This window comes from Canis lupus, chromosome 25 (genome assembly GCF_011100685.1).
Source record: "Canis lupus familiaris isolate Mischka breed German Shepherd chromosome 25, alternate assembly UU_Cfam_GSD_1.0, whole genome shotgun sequence".
Classification (NCBI taxonomy): Eukaryota; Metazoa; Chordata; class Mammalia; order Carnivora; family Canidae; genus Canis; species Canis lupus.
The window spans coordinates 34,235,704-34,259,680 of NC_049246.1; the positions used below are offsets into that span (position 1 = coordinate 34,235,704).

The 23,977-nt window shown below is 44.9% G+C and overlaps 1 long non-coding RNA gene across 1 annotated transcript; it reads right to left on the reverse strand.

The window, feature by feature from the left end:
• Nucleotides 1–5,228: 5,228 nt before the first annotated feature.
• On the reverse strand, nucleotides 5,229–15,708 carry LOC111092326. Its single transcript, XR_005378241.1, has 4 exons — nucleotides 15,583–15,708; nucleotides 13,404–13,546; nucleotides 12,478–12,529; nucleotides 5,229–5,444 (listed from the first exon to the last, which is right to left on the reverse strand). It is a non-coding gene; the product is annotated as an uncharacterized LOC111092326 (long non-coding RNA).
• Nucleotides 15,709–23,977: the final 8,269 nt, after the last annotated feature.

The window sequence follows — 23,977 nt, forward strand, 5'->3', positions numbered from 1 at the left end:
ATGGCCTATGAGCATACACACTATGCTTCCCCCAACTCCGCATCTCTCTGACCACCTGTAATTTCTCTCCCTGGCTCTCTCTGCGTCAGCCCCACTGGCCTTGGGACCTCAGTGACTCACTGCCCCAAGAAGGCCCACCTGGCCACCTGCTTAAAACTGATACTCCTTCCTCTCCCAGCACTTCCCATCCTCCTTACTGTGCTTTCATTCCCCCCCCCCCCCTTGGTACCACCTTCCAGCATACTCTATATTCATTATGTTCATTGTGAATCTCTCTACTAGAATGTAATCCATGGGGACAGAGGGTTTCTGTGTTCATTTTGGTATTCTATCCCTAGGATCTGATACATAGTAAAGGCTCAATAAATATTTGTGGAATGAAAGAAAAAAGATCCTTGTGGGAAGGGGAAACTGTGGGCTGAGAACCAAGGAATATGCTTCACTCCACCTTCTGCCCCTGGGGTGTGGGACAGGAAGCAGGACTCAGACTCCTTCCTTTATTGAGGGAAAGTGCTTCCTGTACAGAATCACCCCAACAGCATAATAGTGGTCTCCGATGTGCCTGGCAGGCTGCTTAAACACTTTATTGGGCAGTCCGGGTAGCTCAGTGGTTCAGTGCCGCCTGCAGCCCAGGGGTGTGATCCTGGAGACCTGGGATCGAGTCCTGTATCAGGCTCCCTGCATGGAGCCTGCTTCTCCCTCTGCCTGTGTCTCTGCCTCTCTCTCTCTGTCTCTCATGAATAAATAAATAAAATCTTAAAAAAAAAAAAAAACACTTTACGTAATCCTGGAGGCAACATCATGAGGAGGTGCATTTATTACTCTCATAGGTGGAGAAACAGGGAGAGGTTACATAACGTGCCCATAGCTACACAGCTAGCAAGTAGGGAGCTGGAGTTTGGAACCCAGAAGCCTGGCTCATGTCTACTCTAGAGCTACACTGGCTGGTATGGCACATGAAATATGGCCAGTCCCTCCATCGAGATGGACCGTAAATGCAAAATATACACGAGATTTCAAAGACTCAGCACAAAAAAATTAAGTAAAATATCTCAATTTATTTATATTGGTTACATAAGACATAATATTTTGGCTATATTGGGTTAAATAAAAGATCAATGCCATCTATTTTTAGTTTTTTAATATGGACACTAGAAACTTAAGTTACTTGTACACTTATGTTTCCATTGGACAGCACTGCTCTAGGCCCTCCTCAAAGCAAGGTCTGGGGACCAGTGGCATCGGTATCACAGAGGCCTGACAGATGTGCCAAATCAGGGCTGGTCTCAGACCTCCTGAGCCAGAGTCTTCCTCTTACAGGGTCTCTGGGTATTTCGTAATGCACAGTGAAGGTTGAGACGTGTTGCTCTAGACAAGGAGTTAGAAAATTTCTCACCAAAGGGCCAGATAGTAAATACGTCAGCTTTGCAGACTATATGACTTCTGTCCAAAACTTCACTCTGCTTTTACAGTGTGAAATGTGTCATGGACCATACGTAACTGAATGGCTTTGTTCCAATAAAACTTTTTTTTCTAAAAAAAAAAAAAAAACTTAAAAAAACAACATTTTTTTCTTTACAAAAAGCAATGGTAGGCCATTCCCTCCCGTGGGCAGTAGTTTTACAGTGTCTACTCTAGACTCTATACTATGCTGGGGCGAATTTTAAGAAAACACAGCCTGCCTCCAAGATCTCATTCTCTGCCTTTCATTTCCTTCCAGACTCCTCTCGGGAGTTACAGACCCAGATTTCTGTTTCCTACCAGACGTTACTTAGGTGTCCCACAGGATCCTGAAACTCTTGTCCAGATATGAACCCTTCCTCCTCCACACCTCCTCTCTCTATGCACCAGCTGGTAACTCAGACCAGAAACTGGGAAACATTCTAGATCATGTCTTACCGCGTTCTCTCTCCATCTAATCAGTCACCAATCAAGGATCAGATCCACTATTTTTCTTGGGTATAAGTTTCCAGCTGCAGCCTCGGCCATCCTATCTGGGTAGCTTGCCCTGGGCGCCAGACCAGGGGCCTGAGTGGCGGGTGTGGGGCAGGCCCCTGATCAGGGACCCAGTCCACCTGCTGACCAGCTGCAGAAAGAGACGTCGCCACCTAGTGGCTGCTCTAACCCCCAGGCACTCTGGCTCCCTGTGAGAACCCTAACTGGCCTACTGAAGAAGCAACGTATCCTTTGTAACATGATCACAACCTAAAGGTATTCATTTTATGGGTGGAAATCCAGAAATGTCGTGTGAATTGTACAAGGTGATAGAGACAGTAAATAAGAAGGCTTCCAGGCTGTTGCTTTGACTCCACTGTGAGTGGGGAACCCAAGAGACGTGATAATGGAAGCAGGTAGCTTCTGGGCATAACGCTGGGTGTTTCCACTGCTTGCTCACCAGAGCAGAGGTTGGCCGGAGAAGACCTGGGGAGCTGAGGTTGAGCGTGACAGGCCCATCCCTCACTCCCACACAGAGGTGTCCTGAGCCATGGTGGTGAGGTGTGAGCGGCAGGCTAGCAAGAAACTCACTGCAGGTCAACACACTGGCATAAGCAGGTACATTAGATTCCAGTGGCTGCCCTAACAAATGACCACAAATTCAGGTGGCTTAAAACAGAAATTTACTCTCATAGTTCTGGAGGTTGAAAGTCCACCCTCCCCACCCAGGCTCTGGAGATGGGGCCTTTCTCGCCTCTTCCTAGCCTCCAGTGGTTGCTTGAAATGCTTGGACCCCTGGCTGTGGCAGGCTCACTCCAGCCCTGCCTCCATCTTCACATGGCCTTCTTTCCTGGGGCTCTTCTGTGTCTCCGGATCTCTCCTGACAAGGACACTCACCATGTAGGGCCTACCCTAATTCAGTACAATCTCATTGTAGGTCCATTACATCTTCCAAGACTGATTTCCAAACAAGGTCAGGTTCACAGGTCCTGGTGTTAGGACCTCATTGCATCTTTACGGGGAATAGAACTTGACCCGCAAAAGTGGGGGATCATTTATCAAGCATCTTCCAAGAAGAAATGGTTCTGGAGATTACATGGTTAATCAGACTCCTCAGAAATGTAGGGAAGCCAGTGTGAGAAATGGGCAAATTCACTATGGCAGTAGATTTTAATACTATTCCTACTTATTAATAGATCAATCAGCAAAAATCAGTTTACTACACTTGAATAACACGCCAAAGAAACTTAATGTAGGAAAGTGTATAGAACACACACTTTTCAAGCTGCATGGGGAATATTTACAAAATTTAAGCTTAAAAATAAATAAATAAATAAATAAATAAATAAATAAATACAAACAAACAAAAATTTAAGCTTAACAAATTTTGAGCAACTCCTTTCACTCCAGCCACATTGTCTGACCACAATCCCATTATGTCAGAAATTCATAACAAAAGACAATTTTTTAAACTCTTAATACTTGAAAAATGAAAATCCGTGTTCTAAGAAGAAACGATTCTAAGTTCTAAGCAATCCATGTACCAAAGAAGAAACCATTTTGAGAGCTAGAGAATAATTAGAACTGACCATTAATGAGATACTACATCTGAAAACTTCCTGGGTATGGCTAATGTGCTTAAGAAGAACATTTATAGCCTTAAAATGTATACATTAGAAAGGCATAAGTGATAAAGTTTAATAAAGTAGAAAAAAGGATAACAATGAAAAAATAGAATACAGCAAATAAGCATAGAAATGGATCAGCAAAACCAAAATTCCATGCTTTGAAAACACAGATACAGTGAACAAACCTTTAGCAAAATTGTTCAAGAAAGAAAGAGAAGGCACAAATAAACAATAATTGAATCAAAGAGATATGACTACAGATAAAGCAGATATTAAAAAGATTAAGAAAATTATGAATATATCAATGCCACTATGCTTAAAAACTTGAGTGAAATGATGAAAATCCCATACAATTACAACTTTTCCAAAACTGATTCAAGAAGAAATAAGGAACTTGAATAGTCCAACATTCATAAAGGGATGGATTAGTAATTTAAAATCTTCTCACTGGACCAGGTACTTTCATAGGAAAATTCTACCAATATTCAAAGAACAGATAATTCCTGTCTTATGCAAACTTTCCCAGATAATACGAAATAGAGGGAACAGTCCTCAACTCCTTGTGTGAGGCTAGCCCATGCTAAAACCAGGAAGGAAACAGAAAAACTAAGAAATGTATTTCTGTAATTCAATACCTTAATTAAAGAGAAAGATCACATCAACTGGTACAAGAAATACATGTGACAAAATTCAACGTAACTGAAATAATAAAATCTGTGGACAAACAAGGAACAGAAGAGAGCTCCCTGACCCCATTAAAGGTTATGTGCTATAGCCTGCAGCCAGCCTAATTCATAATGGTGAAAAGTTACACACTCTCTCTACAATCAGAAACAAAACTAGGATTCCCACTACAACCACCTCTATTCAGCCCCTTACTGAATGACCAGGTCTGTTCATGAGGCCAAAGCAAACAAACAAAATTATAAGAACTGGAAAGGAAGAAATAAAAGCATCACTTTTCACAAATGATATGCTTGCCTACATGGATTCTAATAAAAGAATATTTATTTACTTGAATTGATAAGAGACCTAGCAAGGTTTTAATATCCAAAGTGCAATTGCATTTCTATACATTGGCAACAGAGTTAGAAAATGCAATTTGAAAAATGCCTGTTATAACAGCAATAAAAATGTAAAGAGCTTAGAATAAATCTACCAAAACATGAGCAAGAGCAAGACCTTTACAGAAAAAAATCATACAATGTCAACAAGAAACCATAAAGAAGACCAAAAATCAAAGAAAAAAAATATATATACCATATTCATTGGCAAAGATGCTTAAGATATCAATTATAAGAAATCAATTCTCCCCAAACTGATCTAATGGATTCAGTTCAATTCCAAACAAAATTCTAAAAGGGTTTTAAATAGAAAAGCTGATTCTAAAATTTATATGGAGGGACAAATGGTCAAAAATAGCCAAAATAGGGGTGCCTGGGTGGCTCAATTGGTTAAGCGTCTGCTTTTGGCTCAGGTCAGGATGCCATGGTCCTGGGATCAAGCCCCCAGTGGGGCTCCCCGCTCAGCCTGGAGTCTGCTTCTCTCTCTCCCTCTGCCCTTCCCCTGCCTGTACTCTCTTGCTCTCTCGCTCAAATAAACAAATAAAACCTAAAAACCAAAGAAGAAGAATTGCCAAAATACTGTAAAAAAATAAAGGTCAGACTTTTACTGCAATGTTGTTGTGTCATGTCATATCATTACATGTTGCATCATGCTAATCTTTGGGGGAGTGTAGCAGTGGTACTGTGCTCCTTCCAGGGCTCATCATCTTTGCTTTGTCTCCCCATGGCTGGGACCACTTGCCAAGTAGGGATGGTCTTCTGGTTCAGTGTCACTGCAGGGTGTTCACTGAACCTGAAATACAGCTGCTTGACATGCCTAAATTTGAACACATCCAGCAAGATGAGAAAATTAAGACAAATGTTTAATTAATTAGGTTAAGGAATTTTTTTTTTTTTTTTTTGCATCAGATTGGCAAACCTTCAAAACTGGTGCCATCCAATTCTGGTGAGGGAATGGCAAAATAGGCGGGCACTCTCATATGTACTGCTTCCTTGTGGGAATATGAATTGTTACAATCTTTGGGGCAAGTAATAGATAGTATCAACTAAAATTTAAAATACTCATCCCAGGGGCACCTGGGTGGCTCAGTGGTTCAGTGTCTGCCTTCAGCTCAGGTTGCGATCCCCCGGTCCTAGGATCAAGTCCCACAATGGGTTTCCCGTGAGGACCCTGCTTCTCCCTCTGCCTATGTCTCTGCCTCTCTCTGTGTCTCTCATGAATAAATAAAATCTTAAAAAAAAACTCATCCTTTTTGTCTAGGTCATCCCACTCCTAGAAGTCTGTTCTATAGTAATAAAAACATGTGTGTTGGGTGGCACCTGGGTGGCACAGTTGATGAATCATGGGACTCTTGGTTTCAGCTCATGTCTGGGTCTCAGGGTCGTGAGATGGAGCTCTGCATCAGGCTCTGAGCTCGGCGGGGAGTCTGCTTGAGACTCTCTCTCCCTCTGCCCCTCCCTTCTGTGTCCCTGCAGGTGTGCACAAGTACGCACATGTGCTTTCTCTCTCTCAAATAAATAAATCTTTTAAAATGTCTGTATATTGCAGGATTTATAACTGACATTCCTGAGCTTTCATGATGCAGCCAGGTGTGGTTCTCCTGACTATACACTCATGTGCATAACCTCATTTAATCCCTACAACAATCCCACAGAGCGGGAGTTATTACTATTCCCATATTTCACGTAAGGAAATGAAAGTCAAGTCTAGCAGCTTGATAAAGCACATAGCTAGGGTGAAACTAGGATTCCAACCTAGGCAATCTGTCTCCATAGCAAACACTCCTAAACACATAATTGCTTGTAATCACAAAAATGGAATCATCTGAATGCTCATGCACAGGGGAATGAATGGTTGAATAAATCATGAAACCTCCATGCTACCAAACATTACAGCTATTCAAAGGAGTGAGTTAGGTCTAAATAATACATTTGACCCTTGGAAAGCTGTCGTTGATACATTTTTAAGTAGATGACAAGTTTCTGGTAATTCATATATTATTAAACGATTTCAAAAATATATGACCCATTTTTATATATTTGTATAATACAGCAAACAATGAAGCTAATATTAACTTTGGGGGCTATATTTGTTACTAATATCTTCTAGTTTGTGGCTTGTATTCTCACTTTCTTTTTTAAATAATAAATTTATTTTTTATTGCTGTCCAATTTGCCAACATACAGAATAACACTCAGTGCTCATCCCGTCAAGTGCCCCCTCAGTGCCCATCACCCAGTCACCCCCACCCCCTGCCCTCCTCTCCTTCCCCCACCCCTAGTTTGTTTCCCAGAGTTAGGAGTCTTCATGTTCTGTCTCCCTTTCTGATATTTCCTACCCATTTCTTCTCCCTTCCCTTCTATACCCTTTCACTGTTATTTATATTCCCCAAATGAATGAGACCATATAATGTTTGTCCTTCTCCGACTGACTTACTTCACTCAGCATAATACCCTCCAGTTCCATCCACGTTGAAGCAAATGGTGGGTATTTGTCATTTCTAATGGCTGAGGAATATTCCATTATATACATAAACCACATCTTCTTTATCCATTCATCTTTCGATGGACACCGAGGCTCCTTCTACAGTTTGGCTATTGCGGACATTGCTGCTAGAAACATCGGGGTGCAGGTGTCCCGGCGTTTCATTGCATCTGCATCTTTGGGATAAATCCCCAGCAGTGTAATTGCTGGGTCGTAGGGCAGGTCTATTTTTAACTCTGAGGAACCTCCACAGTTTTCCAGAGTGGCTGCACCAGTTCACATTCTCACCAACAGTGCAGGAGGGTTCCCCTTTCTCCGCATCCTCTCCAACATTTGTTGTTTCCTGCCTTGTTAATTTTCCCCATTCTCACTGGTGTGAGGTGGTATCTCATTGTGGTTTTGATTTGTATTTCCCTGATGGCAAGTGATGCAGAGCATTTTCTCATGTGCATGTTGGCCATGTCTATGTCTTCCTCTGTGAGATTTCTGTTCATGTCTTTTGCCCATTTCAGGATTGGATTGTTTGGTATTCTCACTTTCTTAAAGCTGTATTTTGATGGACAGAAATTCTTACTTTAAATACAATAAAACGTGTCAATTTTGGGGGGTAGTTTATGCTTTCAGCTTTTAGTTTAAGAAATTCTTCCTCACCTCATCGTTAGAAGGGTAATCCTCTTTACTGTCTTCTAAAAGTTTTTAATTTTTGACTTTGATATTTACATTATTAATACTCTGGGATTGATTTTGCATATGGTGATAACTGGGAATCTGATTCCATTTCTTCCAAATGGATAACTAAATTTTCCAGCTTAATTTATTCAAAAGTGCTTTTTTTTTCCCTCAGTCATCTGCCTTGACTCTTGTCACAAATCAAAAATTTATTGACGAGTGGGATTGTTGGCAGGCTCTCTGTTCTGTTTCATTGTCAACTTGTCTACCCCATGCCAATACCACAATTCCTTAATAAATATACTTTACAGTATATCTTTAAATCTGGTGAGACAGTTCTTCCCCTTTCAGTCTTTCTGTCCAGAGGTGTCTGCACTATTCTTGATCGGTTGCTTTTCCATGTCATCTTGTATAATTCCTTGCAGAATTTTTTATCCACGTTAAAATAAACTTACATAGCAACTTGGGGAGAATTAGCATCTTTGTGAGATTATCTTCTTAACATAGGAACATGGGACATCTCAAAAATGACAAACAGCTCAGAAAAAATATAGGCCCAACAGGCCCAAGGGAAAAATGAATAGGCACAGGAGAAAAACCCATCTGGCCAATAAACATATGAAGAAATACTCAGCCTCACTAGCAATCAGGGTAATGTAAATCAAGATCAAAGCAAAATACCATTCTACACTCATTCAATGGCAAAATTTAAGATGCCTGATAGCCCCTGGGTGGCTCAGGGGTTTAGAGCCTGCCTTCGGCTCAGGGCGTGGTCCTGGGGTCCCAGGATTGAGTCCCACATCAGGCTCCTGCATGGAGCCTGCTTCTCCCTCTGCCTGTATCTCTGCCTCTGTGTGTGTGTGTGTCTCTCATGAATAAATAAATAAAAATATTAAAAATAAATAAATAAATGAAGGGTAAATATTTTTTAAAAAAATAAGATGCCTGATAGATTTTGGTGAAGAAGTGCATCATTTCTAACTTGTTGGTGGGAAGGAAATTGGTAAACATCCTGATATTATCATATAAAGTTGATATTTACACAATCTAGGACCCCAAAATGGCAATCTAGGTCTCTATACACACTAGAGATAGGCATAAAAATGTTCCCTATAGCACTATTTTTTCATTGTATTAAACTAGAAACAATCCACACCCTGCTCCCTGTGGAACTGTGACCCCGTCTCCCACCCACTGTTTCTCTGATGTAGAGGAACCCACCAAGCAGTTTTGGTATTTCCAAACTATATCTCCCTCAACCTGAAATTTGGATAAATAAAAATTTTCTCCACCTTATTACATTTTGTTTGTAAAATGGGAATAATGAGACTTGTTTTACACACCTTCATGGGCTTATTATGAAGATCTAATTGACCTCATGAGGTAATTGGCTGTATGTCTCCAAGAAGAAGCAAGAACAAATCTGAGGTTCAGCCCTTTCCAATCAAGATCTGAATGAGTTTGTATCTTCAGTGGCATACCATTAAAAGCTGTCTATTAAAAAAATAATAATAAAATACAGTGTATCCCTGAGCAAAATGGGAAGTGACCCAATGGGCGCAGGGAAAGGGCCCACCCAGAAAAGACCCGAGAAGATCTTCAGGGTGTACCTCAGGAGAATCCTTGGCACAGAGGCAACCTACAATAATCAAAAAACCAGTAGACGATAACAATAATAAAAATCCTCAGCAAACATAACAGAAAGGTGAAAATCTGATTCCCAGAGTTTCCTGAGTTCCAGATATTATTGGATTGAAATGTCCAGTTTGCAACAAATAAATCAGAAGGCATACAAAGAAACAAAGAAACAGGAAAATAAGGCCCACTCAAAAGAAAAAAATACATCAGTAGAAACTTTCCCTGGAAAAGGTCTGACATCAGACCTACTAGACAAAGACTTTAAAACAGCTCTCTTAAATATGCTCAAAGAACTAAAGGAAGATGTGGAGAAAGGCAAGAAAACAACGTATGAACAAAATGGAAATATTAATAAAGAGAGAGAAAAACTAAAAACAAAAAGAAAAGAAAATTCTGGAGCCAAAAATTACAATAACTGAAATAAAAAATTCACCGTCTTCCCTAGGCTGACAAAGAATTTTTTTGCCATGGGAGAAATGAAACCAACACAGAGGGAGCAGGGCTGATAAAGAGAAAAGATACCTCTGAAAACACACCATGACGTATTCCGTGTGGATAGTGCCCCCTACACTGCGCAGACGCAGCCCTGCCTGACCACAATATCAACCCCAATCCTCAGGTCTCTAATCTCATGGTGTGGCCAGCCTCCATCCTGAAACTACTCCCCCGCCCTATGGTGCCCATGGGGGGGCACCACGGCTCACCTAGCATACTCAGGCATGGCCTGGGACCCACCATGAATAACCAACACGCTCCCATCACTGGGGAAAATTCCAAAGATTTGGAGGCTTTCCCTCCAGAACCAAGGACAAAGAAAGACCAGACAAATTCTTCCTTATACAGCAACTCCCAAGCCAGGACACACACTCTCAAGAAATCCTCGGTTACTGTAGTGCAGCCGTGATCTGAATAACATGCTGACTCTCTCTATACCTCAGTTTTCCCTCAGCCAAATGATATAACTTTCTCTGACTTTGTAGGGAAGAAGCGGATATGTCTGTAAAATCATCATGAAAACCTACAGAGGTGTGAACTTCTGATTTTCTGAGAGACATCAGGAGGTAATTGTGATTGAGAGTGTGGAGCTGAGGCGCCAGGCAGGACGGCATGACCAGCTTGGCATCAGCTCCTCCGGCTCCCCTGGCCTCAGAGAAACCTGTCCATTCATTCCACAAGTACTGTTCTAGGTAGTCAAAATAGCAGTGAGAAAAGAAAACAAATTAAGAAAAAGAAAAAAGCAAGCTCTGCCCCTATAGAGCTTACATGCCAGTGGAGAAGAAAATGAATGAATAATGTATATGGTATGCTAGAAGGTTTGAGGGCTATATGGAAATATATAAAGCTGAGATGATGAATAGGAAATGCAAAAAGGGTGGGAGTTGGAAGTTAAAATATTATGGTCAAGAATGTCCTTCCAGAGACCATGGCACTAGAGCAAAATCCTGAAGGAGGCAAGGGAAGAAGCCTAAGGAGACCCTGGGAAAGAGAGTTCCAGCATGACGGAACCTGTGCAAAGTCCCTGGGGCAGGCACAGACCCGGGGCATTTGAAGAACAGCAGAGAGGGCAGTGGAACTGGAGCAGAGACATCAAAGGGGTGATGAGGTCGGTGAGGCAAGCATTTGAGGGTCAGAGCATATAGGAGTTCATGGGCTAGATGTAAGAACTTTGGCTTTCACTCTCAGTGTGACGGAAGACTATCATATCACAAGGTGATGACAGGGCGGAGACTGAATTTGATGCTTTAAAAGCATCCCTTGGCCTGTGGGTTTGAAATCAACTGTTGAAGCAAAGATCAAAGCAAAGTGAGCAGGTGGGCTGTCAGTCATCTGAATGAGAGGTGATGAGTACGGGAGGTGAGGAGTGGTCAGGATTCTGGAGATCCAGTGAAGGATGTGGAGCGAATCTAGGGGGTTTACAGTGAGCAGGTCAGCAGGTAGGATAGCTTTACCCTTTCTGATGTGGGGAGATTCAGGGGAGAGGATCACTAGTGGAGTTTGGGACATAACACACTTGAGGTGTCACTTAGATACCCCGGGGAGACGTGATGCATAGAGTCAGACACCAGGAGGCTGAAGACTTTTGGAGAGAAGCAGGCTAAAGGTACACATCCGGGAATTGGCAGCATCTAGAAGTAGTTAAAGCCAGGGACCTGGCGGGGATAACCCACGCTGCACCCTGGAGCCTCTGACAATGAGAGACCAGGGAGAGACCTGCTGGAAAGTTATTACCATTTAAGGAAAGAGAGAGAGAATGTGTTTACCTTCAGGGCAGGGAGGCAGTTTTGGGAAGGAGCATGTGTGTTGTGGGGGTGTTTCTGGGATGCCAGTAATATTCTGGTTCTTGAGCTAGAAAGTAAGTATATGGATGTTTGCTTTATGTTAGTTCACTAGGCTCATACTGATATTTTATGCACTTTGGGGTATGTAGGTTATATTCCATAGTTTTATTAAAAGTTTTGAGATGGGGATCCCTGGGTGGCTCAGTGGTTTAGCGCCTGTCTTTGGCCTAGGACGCCTTCCTGGAGTCCCAGGATCGAGTCCCACGTCGGGCTCCTGGCATGGAGCCTGCTTCTCCCTCTTCCTGTGTCTCTGCCTCTCTCTCTCTCTCTCTCTCTCTCTCTCTGTGTGTGTGTGTGTGTGTCTATCATAAATAAATAAATAAATAAATCTTTAAAAAAAAAGTTTTGAGATGATAGACAGACAGATAGATAATGGGCTCACAGGGAAACCCAGGAGCATGGGACTGAATGGCCAGAACTTATTTATGTTGAACTACAGAGAATGGGGTTTGGTTTTGTTTTCTACTACAGCTCAAGGGCTCCAGGGATCCTTTAAGGAAAAATGATTCCAATTCCTAAAGTAGAAGCTGTTGGAAAGATGGGCTGCATTGGCTCGAGCCTCCTTGCAAACGTCTCCTAGCAACCAAGGACGCTCGTAGCTAGGGATGGGCCTCTGACTATACTGATGGGTCTTGGGTTGCCCTCCGCTTCGTGATCACACCCAATAAATCCCGAGCTACTTTCCCTGTCTAGAGCACAGCATGTTTAATCTCTTTTACCTTCTCAATAGCTCTATGACGTAGGTGGAGGAAGATCCAACTGTATCTCAATCTACAAAAAAGAACACCAAGATTCAAAAAAAAAAAAAAAAAAGAGAGAGAGAGAGAGAGAGCAATGATGTTTCTATAGCTAGGAAGGGCCTTCACTATCTAACTCAACCCCTTGTTTCCTGAAGAGGAGACCTGAAACTGGGATCCACCTTGCCTGACATTCCTGGAGCGCTCCAGAACACTGGTTCATTGGCCTGGAGGAAGTAGTGCCTGCAGCTCTGGGCATGTTGCCAGCTCCAGAAAATGAGAATAAAAAGGAAAATAAGATCTTCATTTTAGGGACACCTGGGTGCCTCAGCAGTTGAGCGCCCTGCCTTTGGCTTAGAGAGTGATCCTGGAGTCCCAGGATTGAGTTCTGCATCGGGCTCCAGGCATGGAGCCTGCTTCTCCCTCTGCCTGTGTCACTGCCTCTCTCTCTCTGTGTCTCTCATGAATAAATTTTTAAAATATTTTTTAAAAAAGATCTTCATTTCATAAAAATCATTTGACCTCATAGACTCCTTGCAGGGGTCTTGGTAACCCTGGGGATCCCTGGACCCCACGGGTGGCCTAGAGCATTAAGGGTCGCATCCAGGCTGGCCGGTCACCTGGAGGGGAGTTAGGGCAGCAGCTGAGGGAAGGGGGTGTAGAGAGACAGGATATTGTCCACATGTCTAGGGCATCTTCATTTATGCTGCGCCTTGGAGGGTAGGCGATGGGGGTGCGGTGAGCGAGCCTGCGTGTAGGAGGTGAGCAACAGGGGAGCCAGAGGACGGGGAAGCCACAGTCCCAGGGCATGATGTTGCCAGGGCTCAGCGGTGGCAGAGGCCTGGGAAGGGGGCACCATCTGTGTGTCTGTCTGAGTCTGCTCAGGCTACTGGAACAAAATACCACACCTGGGCAGCTCCAACAGCAGGCATTTATCTCTCCCAGGTCCGGAGCCTGGAAGCCAAGATCAAGGGTGCCCGCAGTTACAGTTCTTGGCAAGAGCCCACTTCCCTCCCGCCTGCGGACAGCTGCCTTTTTGCTGTGTCCTTACCTGGTGGGAAGAGAGAGAGAGAGAACTTTGATCTGTCTCCCTCTTTTTACAAAGCCACAAACCCCATCGTGAGGACCCCACCCTCATGACCTCACCTCACCTCATTCCCTCCCAAAGCCGTGTCCAAATGCCATCACACAGGTGGGGGGGGGGAGCGCTTTAGCACCAGAATTTGGGGGGATGCAGTTCAGTCCGCAGCAGTGTTCCTGCCATTTGGGTGACTGGCCCTGTTGGGGTTGGGAGACTTTTTCCTGAACCACACCTCCCTCTGAACCTCCCATCCTCTCCAGATGTTTAAAATAAGACAGCTCTCCCCCAGGGCAAGGTACTGGTGGGCAGAGCAGGCCTGGTCCTCCTCTCCCTCCCCTAGGGGGCTGGACTGGGTCTGGGCATGCAGAACCCTCATCAATGCCAATGGCTGGAACGGATTGGAGTCAGGCTGTGTCCTCAGCCAACCCTGAGTGACCTGGCCAGGCCGCTCAAATGCTTTCTGGGAAGTGGCAAGGCTTTGCTGAGCTGTGGCCCGGAGTAGGGGCCCTGCCAGGTGCCAGCCCGTCACTCGGCAGAAAAGCTCCCATTTTTGTCTGGCACCCCCCCCACTCCCTGTTTTAGCTGCATCTTTGAGACAAGGTGGTCAGAACTGGCAGAAGCCAGGTGTCTGGGAATGAGATTTGGAAGCTTTCTTCCCCCCTCTAAATAACCGCTAGGTAAGAGCCTCCCTCTTCTCCCAGCTGGAGACTTTCCTGGTGGAGCGGTTCAAGTGGGAAGTGGGGAGAGCAGCAAAATTATAATGTGGGTGAAGCTTGTCTTCAGAACCTGTCACCCCATGTTCTGTGCCTTTGCCAAATTTTCAGGGTCCACTCTATGCCCAACCATGTCCCACCTGTTCCCAACGTCCCAGAGCTCTTCCTAAGCAAAGATCAAGCTGCTTTCCCAGGTATGTGTCTCCCTCTTGCCACTCCCACCGGGCCTAGCCTGGCAGGCATTGCCCCTTCTTCCCTGCCTATCTGGTACCCACCCTCTTCTGATCCGCCACCCTCACGCACACGCACCCCCCAGACACATGCAGCCTCTCCGACTCTCCAGCCCCTCTGATTGCTGCTCACTGCATGGTGTAGCCACTTCGTACTGAATCTGCTGCTGCTTTGTCTTGTTATTTAATTTCTATGTGATCTTTTCTCCTAAATCATAATATAAACCTCTTGGGGACTGCATCAAGTTTTATTTAATCCTAGTACTCACCCTCTTCCAAATCCTATCTGCTACACACACACACACACACACACACACACACACACACGGAGAGAAGAAGATATGATATTCTGGGTGCTTGATGAGAATATCCAGCCTCAGCCTGGGAGAAAATCTTTGCAAAACACATAAAAGACTATGTTCAAAATATACAAAGAATTCAAAATTCAACAATAAGGAAACAACCCAATCAAAACATGAAGGGGCACCTAGGTGGCTCAGTGGTTGAGCATCTCCCTTTGGCTCGGGTCAAGATCCCAGGGTCCTGGGATCGATCCCCCTGACTAGTCCTGGGATCAAGTCCTGACTAGTCCCCAAGGGTAGCCTGCTTCTCCTTCTGCCTATGTCTCTGCCTCTCTCTCGGTGTCTCTCATGAATAAAGTCTTTAAAAAACAAAAATATGGAGAAAATATCTGAAAAGATGCCTCACCAAAAAAGGTTAGCAGATGCCAAGTAAGCATATGAAAAGATTCTCCACAACATGCGTCATCAGGAAAATGCAAATTAAAACAACAGTGAAAAAAAAAAAAAAAAAAACAACAACAGTGAGACACCACTACAGACACATTGGAATGGCCAAGATCAAGTGCTGGTGAGGGGTGAAGCCACAGGACCTCCCATTCATTACTGATGGAGATGCCTTTGGCAGTTTCTTAGAAAACAAAAAATCCTCTCTTTCCCCACAGCTGCTCTACTTTATGTGGCTTTTTTCTCCAATGATTTTTATTACGGCAAAATACACATAACATAAAATTTACTATCTTAACCATTTTAAGTGTACATACAGTTCAGTGGTATTAAATACATTCATAATGTTGTGCTACCATAGCCACCATCCATCTCTAGAACTCTCTATATCATCTCATAACACCTTCTCCTTCATCTTGTAAAACTGAAACTCTGGATCTGCTGAAAAACACCTTCCCATACTCCTTCTCCTCGGCTCCTGGCAACCACCATTCTACATTCTGTCTCTATGATTTCAACTACTCTAAAAATACCTCCTACAAGTGGAAGCACACAATACTTGTCCTTTTGTGTCTGGCTTATTTCAGTTAGCATGATGTCCTCAGAGTTCATCTACATTTTTGCATGTGTCAGAATTTCCTTCCTTTTTAGGGCTGTATAATATTCCATTGCACGGCTATACCATTTAATTAAACATAGTTTTACCATATGATCCAGCTGTTGCACTCCTTAGTATTTACCCAGATGAGTGGAAAATTTATGACCACACATGAATAGCAGCTTTATTCATAATTGCCAAAACTTGGAAGCAACCAAGATGTTCTTCAGTAGATAAATGGATTTTAAAAAAAGGTGGTATGTCCAGAAAATGGAATATTATTCAGCGTTAAAAAAGAAAAGACCAAAGTAACCATAAGAGAAGGAGGGGAAACTGAATGGGGAAAAAATAGAGAGGAAGACAAACCATTAGAGACTCTTGACTGGGAAACAGAGGGTTGCTGAGAGGGAGATGGGTGAGGGGATAGGCTAACTGGGTGATGGGCATTATGGAGGGCACACCATGTGGTGAGCACTGGGTGTTATACTTTATGTTGGAAAACTGAATTTAAATTAATTAAATTAAATTAAATTAAATTAAATTAAATTAAATTAAATTAAAAAGCTATCAAGCCATGAAAACACTTGGGAGAAACTTAAATGCAGATTACCACATGAAATAGGCCAACCTGAAAAGTTTACGAGCTGTAGGATTCCAACTATATGACATTCTGAAGAAGGCAAAACTATGGAGACAGTACAAGGATTAGTGGTTGCTGGGGTTGTGGGGAGGGGGGATGAACAGGCGAAGCACAGAGGATTTTTAGGGCAAGGAAACCCTCCTGTATGATATTGTATTGGTGGATACACGTCATTATACATGTGTCAAAATCTTTCTACAAAGATCATACAGCACAAAGATTGAATCTAGCTGTAAACCATGGACCTTAGTTAATAATAATGTATCAACACGGTTCACCAATTGTAACAAATGTACCATCCTAAGGCAAGTTGTTAATAAGAGGGGAAATTCATTGTGTGAAGGGGGATATATGGGAGCTCTCCCTATTTCCTGCTCAATTTTTCTGCAAACCTAATGCCACTCTTAAAAAAAACATAGTAACTCGAAAAACGTAAACAACTTGAGGTGACATTTACATCTCCATGTAAATTGGTTTAAAATTAGCTGGAGTGGGCACCTGGATGGCTCAGTGATTGAGCATCTGCCTTTGGCTCAGGGTGTGACACCAGAGTCCTGGGATCGAGTCCCATATCGGCCTCCCTACAAAGAGCCTGTTTCTCCCTCTGCCTGTGGCTCTGCCTCTCTGTGTGTCTCTCATGAATAAACAAATAAAATCTAAAAGAGAGAGAAAGAGAGAGAGAGAGAAAGAAAGAAAACACATCTTTAAATAAATAAATAAAAGTAGCTGGTGGTGGCCATGTGCTACACACTTCACTCCAGGCACTTCACCTTTATGGACTCATTTCAGCCTTACAAGAATTCTATGCAGTAGAATTTTACAAGCGAAGAAACTGAGGCCCAGAGAGGTTAAGTGACAAGCTCAGTTCACACAGCTCCTAAGTAACGGAGTTAGGATTCAAGCCCACATGGCGTTACTCCCGCTGCTGAGCCCCTACCCACACATCACCCTGTGTTGCTCTCTCCAAGCTACTTTCATTTTAAAAGAGGATTTCATAATGGGGAGGGGTCCCAAAAGAGGGTACTAAGTTTTAAATAACACTTATTGTGGAATGACTTCTGTAAAATAAAATTTGCCCATTTTAAGTGCTCAGGTTCATGAATTTTGGAAGAATGCGTATACCAATGTATCCGCCACAATCAAGGAGTATAGATCATTTCCATCACCATCTCATGCTCGTTCCCAGGCAAACCCCGCACCCACTTCCAGTCTCAGGTCACCACTGATCTGCTTTCTGCCACAATAGTTTAGTGTCGACTTTTCTAGAGTTTTATATGAATGGGATCACTTGTGTCTTACTCTTTTGTGGTTGGCTTCTTTGGGGGGTGGGGCTCAGCGTGATATTTTTTGAGATTCAACCATACTGTTGCACGTGCCAGTACTTTATTCACGGGTAACTAATTTCTAATGACGGGATTTCAGACACAGCAACCCCCAGGAGAAGAATGCATGCTTCTATTTAGGCTCCTTAAACTATACCTACTCTGGTCAGTCTGCAAGAGAGGGGGGCACTGGGCCACCCCAAATGGGCTGCAAGCTCCAGAAGTTATCCAGGGAGCCAAGGAGCTGCCAGATTAAGTTCTGGGCGGAAATGGCAAGGAAATCGTGGAAAATGGATTTTTCCCCCTTCTAGACCTAACTTTCTTCTTTGAAGAATGGAAAGGATTGCCTTGCTCTGCTTTCTTCACTAGAGAAAGCTTTGAAAAACTTTGAGGTCCCGAACAAATTGTTTTGCACCTTCAAACGTGTGGGTGTAGTGACTAATAATAAAGAAAAGGAAAAGGAGGGAGAGGAGAGGAGCTTAGCCTCAGGTGTGTGACCAAGAAAGACCACACATCCTAGAAAATAGATTATGTGGATGAAATTATACTTTGAAGATATAAAAACATGTGTTCTCTGTGGAGAAAAGGCAGAGGCATCCTAAGCACCCCCCGACCTACACACAGGTGCAGTTTAAACTGGCTCTCTAAAACTGTGTGGAGGTTCCTCAAAGAGTTAAAAATAGACCTGCCCTATGACCCAACAATTGCACTGCTGGGGATTTACCCCAAAGATACAGATGCAATGAAACGCCGGGACACCTGCACCCCGATGTTTCTAGCAGCAATGTCCACAATAGCCAAACTGTGGAAGGAGCCTCTGTGTCCATTGAAGGATGAATGGATAAAGAAGCTGTGGTCTATGTATACACTGGAATATTCCTCAGCCATTAGAAACGACAAATATCCATCATTTGCTTCGAGGTGGATTGGACCTGAGGGTATTATGCTGAGTGAAGTAAGTCAATCGGAGAAGGACAAACATTATATGGTCTCATTCACTTGGGAAATATAAATAATAGTGAAAGGGAATAAAGGGGAAAGGAGAATAAAATGAGTGGGAAATATCAGAGAGGGAGACAGAACATGAGAGACTCCTAACTCTGGGAAATGAACTAGGGGTGGTAGAAAGGGAGGTGGGCGGGTGGGGGGTGACTGGGTGACAGGGCACTGAGGGGGGCACTTGACGGGATGAGCACTGGGTGTTACTCTATATGTTGGCAAATGGAACACCAATAAAAAATTAAAAAATAAAAAATAAAAAATAATTTTAAAAAACTGGCTCTCTAGGTTTCGGAGAGCTGGGCTTTAATGGGGAGCCTAGGACCCCTCAGCATCCCCTGGGTTTGTAACTTGGCCTGAGGAGCCCACGCGCTCACTGCCGTGGGAGATGTGGACACGAGGGGGCGCTGCTGGCCAGGAGGAACCGAGAATTCCCAGCCAAGCTCTTTCTACAAAGCATCCACACCCTTTATAAGTGGTTGTGATAACACTACAGATTTCTGAATCTGAGAAAGCCAGCCGGTTGGGTCTGATAGGTATCTGGCCACCACATGTGAAATATTTGACCAACTTGACTCCTTTAACTGTCATCCGCTCCGCCAGCACCAGACCTGGCCAATGCCCTGGCAGAGACGGTGCCTTTCCAAATCGCTTTCCCAAAGGGACCAATGTTTGTTTGGTTGCTAGGCTCCCCTTTTAATTTAACAAGTAGGCAAGCTGGAGCCTCTTCTTTGATTGTATAGATTTAAACTACTGGGGGTTTTTTGTTCTTGTTACTCTGAGCAATCGTTAATAATACTGACCACAATGATTGCTTAGTCACGTAGGCGTTCAAATGTTTTCAGTTCAATCTGATTCATTTCAAGACACACGGATGCTGGTCCTATGTGCAAGGTGTGGGGCTGGCTCCCCAGGTGGCTCATGGTTTCTGTGCCCAGCGAGCTTGTGTAAGAGAGAAATAGAATACATAACCACACATAATTCAAGTAGACAGGGATACACGGCCCCACCCCAAAATGCCACCTCATCAGATGGGGTCTTCCCAGGGAGCCCCCCTGGATGAAAGAGCACCCCATACTTCCCTCACTTCTGTTCTCCTTGCTCCGCTTCACTTTATTCCATAGCACTTGCCAACAGCTTCTCTCCCATTTCACCATTTCCTTGCTCCTATTTGTGGGTTTGCGTCTTGTCTGTCTCCCCACACTGGTGTGTCAGCCCTATGAGAGCAAAGATTGCTGAGGATATTAGCTGGGTCTCCACTGAGACCCCGGTTGTACTTTCTGGGACTTACCCAGACTTAGCAAGGTGATTTGGTCACCGAGCTCAAGGGCCAGGAAATAAGGAGAGAGAATGGTCCACATCCATGGACTCAGCCAGTCATCGTGTCCCAGGAGTGTGTCCTAGGGACGCAATCCCAGTGGCCCCTGCAGGTGGCAGGCAGGTGCTGTCTTCCTTCCCTTTTCTCTCTGCCGCTGCCAGGGGTCTGCAGCTCTGGCTCATGCAGAGTCCGCACAGGCACCATGCCCCGCTCCCTGCAGCCCTGCAGGAGCAGATGCCAAACTGCAACTTATGCACAATCCCACGTGGCAGGGACTATTCTACGATGCCAGGAGCATTGGGCCCCTTTCCCTCTTCTAGAAGCCTTTTGAGCAAGGTGCTTCTTAGAGAGGAGGGGGTAGGCAAGTCAGGCAAAGAGAATCACTGTTCAGGCAGGAAGTGGTGGAGTGAGCATGTGGACGCAGGTGTTCTGACTACAGATGCATGCTCTGAATCCACTGTAAGGCTCTGGCTCTGCGGCACATGGGACCTGGGAGATGGGGGGCAGGGTGAGTGGTGGCACATGTGGACCTTGTAGATGACATGTGGACATAAAGCATTTTGTTTCGTCTAGAACAGAGGCCTACTGCCTTCCTGATTGCCCAGGCCTTTGGTTCAGTTCACAGAAGTGCATCAATGAACTATTCTGTGCAAGCTTCAAATAATCTTCTCTTGGGTGTAGGGGCACAGGGAGGCACAGGGAGACTTGTAGAGGCCTCCAGTGTGAGGCCACCGAGTACTTATAGGAGGGCTAAGTACACTTTAGTTATACAGCTTGACCACTTAGCAGTTCTGAGTCTGGGGAAATTACACAGCCTCTCTGAGCCTCTACTTTCTCATCTATAACAATTAGCAGGAACCACATAGTAGCTGCTCAATAAATATTCCTTTCCCAAGGGTAACTGTCCTGGTATAATTTAAACTAGTAAAAAGTCATAAATAACTTGATGTCTAACAATAGAGAAATGATGCTATCAAACATGGTAGTTTTAGACACTGGAAGAGTCTAAAGCCATTAAAAAGTACATTGAAAATGCACAAAAAATAATACAGTAAAAAAGAAAAATGCTGAGTACAAAAATTGTATCTATGTTTGATTTAATTTTTATTTTATTTTATTTATTTATTTATTTGAGAAAGAGACAGAGCATGAGCATGAGCAGGGGAAGGGAGGCAGAGAGAGAAGCAGACTCCCTGCTGAGCAGGGAGCCTGACGTGGGGCTCCATCCCAGGACCCTGAGATCATGACCTGAGCCGAAGGCAGACACTTAACTGAGCCATCCAGACGCCCTTTATATTTGATTTTTAAAATATCCTGAAGGAAACATTCTCCAATGTTAGGTACTTCTCTATGGGTGATAGAACATGAGGGTGACAAGTTTTTTCAGTATACTTTTTCATATTTTCTAAATGTTCCACAAAGAGTTTGCCTTTTTTCACAATTGGACAACACATTGTTTACAAAGTTAGCTTCCTTTCATTTTATACCATATGGGTTATTTTTTTTTAAAGATTTTATTTATTTATTCATGAGAGACACACAGAGAGAGCGAGACAGAGACATAGGCAAAGGGAGAAGCAGGCTCCATGCAGGGAGCCTGGGTGGGACTCAATTCCGGGACTCTGGGATCACACCCTGAGCCAAAGGCAGACAAACCCTCAACTGCTGAGCCACCCAGGCATCCCTATACCATGTGGGCTAATGCTTGAGCACAAAGAGCAGGACCAGAAGTGGAGGGATTAGAGAAAAAGGCGAGGAGAAAGCTCAGTTTCACTGGCATTTATTGAGCACCTGGTATGTGCAGGCACTGTATAAAGTGTTAATTGTACCGACTGAGTGAGATCTCAAAGAACTAGTCATTGCCAGGCAGACAAGGCAAGGGAATGTCTTGTGCAAAGGCCCTGGGGTATGAAACAGCAGGCAGGCTGAACAGCAAGTAGAGCCTGTGGGAGAGAGGAAAGAATGTGGCTAAGAGATGAGCAGGCTGGAAATGCCTCTGGGGGCCCCAATAGCTGTCAAGGGGATCAGACTGCATCCTGAGAGCCCTGGAGCTCCTGTGGATATTTTTTGGTTTGTTTGTTTGTTTGGTCAGTCAAAATTTTTATTGAGATAATTGCAAATTCACCTGCAGTTGTAAGAAATAATACAGAGAGATGCCTGGTATGTTTTTTTTATAAAGATTTTATTTATTTATTCAAAGACAGAGAGAGAGAGAGGCAGAGACACAGACAGAGGGAGAAGCAGGCTCCATGCAGGGAGCCTGATGTGGGACTCAATCCCGGGTCTCCAGGATCACATCCCAGGCTGCAGGCGGCGCCAAACCGCTGCACCACCGGGGCTGCCCTGCCTGGTACATTTTACCCCATTTCCCCCAACAGTGACGTTTTGCAAAACCATAGGGTGATATCACAGACAGGATATTGACATTGATACAATCCACTGATTTACTCAGATTCTCCCAGTTTTGCTTGTCCGGCGGTGCTTATCAAGTTCTCTGCAATTTTACCACCTGTGTGGGTTCTTGTAGCCACCACCACAGTCAAGATACCAAACAATTCCAGTACCACAGGAACTGGAACTGGGACTCCTGCTACCCTCCCATAACCCACCCGTCCCCTTTCTTCCCCCTCTCTCCACCACCTACCAGACCTGATAATTAATTCTGGGGAGGCTAAGGAAGAGGGACCAGGGGAGCCCCCTGTTCTGCCTAGCAGAGCTCACAGGGATGGGGGTGGGCGGTGAGTTAGGGACCAGGCTTAGGGTAGCATGCTAAGTTAGCTGTGGCCATGGGAAAAGTCCAGAGGGCCAAGGGAGGATGTCCTGGAGGCCAGTGGACTTAGAAATCCACAGTGAGGAGAGGTCTGAGCTGGAGGTGAGTTTGGGACTCACCACCTGTCACTGCTGGCCTGTGGATTTGCTAGGGAAGGGGAGTCTGGTGGGAGGGGAGCAGGAGGAGGATCGCAGCCCTTAATGTACCAGACATCTACCGACAGTCCCCTTCTGGCTGCCGCCTGCCCAGAGGCCCACAGACTTGGTGCCTTGTTTCACAGCCGCCTGCCTCCTGTCTGGTCAAGCCTTGCTGTTGCTTAAGGGGCCCTGGGAATCCGCACAGAGGGCTCCCCCAGCGTGTCAGACGCCTTTCACTTTGCCCCCAGTGTGAGCCTCAGAGCCAGCAACGGAATGTCCCTCTGCACAATACGCACCCCTTAGCTGTGTCCCGGCCGGTTCCCAGCGCGCGGGGCTTGTGTTAATCCCGGCCCCGGCGCGCAGGGGAGGACCTTCGAGGTCACTGAATCCGAAGCTCTTCATGACAAAGCAGACAACCAATCCTGGGAGAGGGACGCTTGCCCAAGGCCATAGATGTGACCTGCTGGAAGAAAGGGGGCTATTTGTTTTCATGTTCGGAGTCTGCTTTCCTCCTGGAGAAACCCGGGCGGGCTGGATGAAAGTTTCTGAATCTTCACGGATCGGTTTTTATTGAGCGCCTATTATGCGGCGGAGAGACCGAGATGGGTTAGGGACGGCGCCTAACGCTGGTGGGTAAGGGCATGGAAGGGTTAAATTCCAGGGGTGTGAGGGCGGGCTGGGGGGCGGCGAGAGGAATCTCCCAGAGGCAGGGCCCCGTCCCCGGCTTCCCCGGCTCCGGAAACCTGGGCGCGGGGAGCCTGGGAAGGGCGCCCCCCGCCCCCCCCCCCGACCTCCCCCGCACGCCCGCTCTCCTCTTTCCACAAAAGGGGGCTGGAGGCCGGGCCTGCCGCGGTAGCCGCCTCCCGGGAAGGGGGTGGGCCCGGGGAGGGGTTTACCTCCCGACTGGAGTTAAAAGTACCGGGAAAGC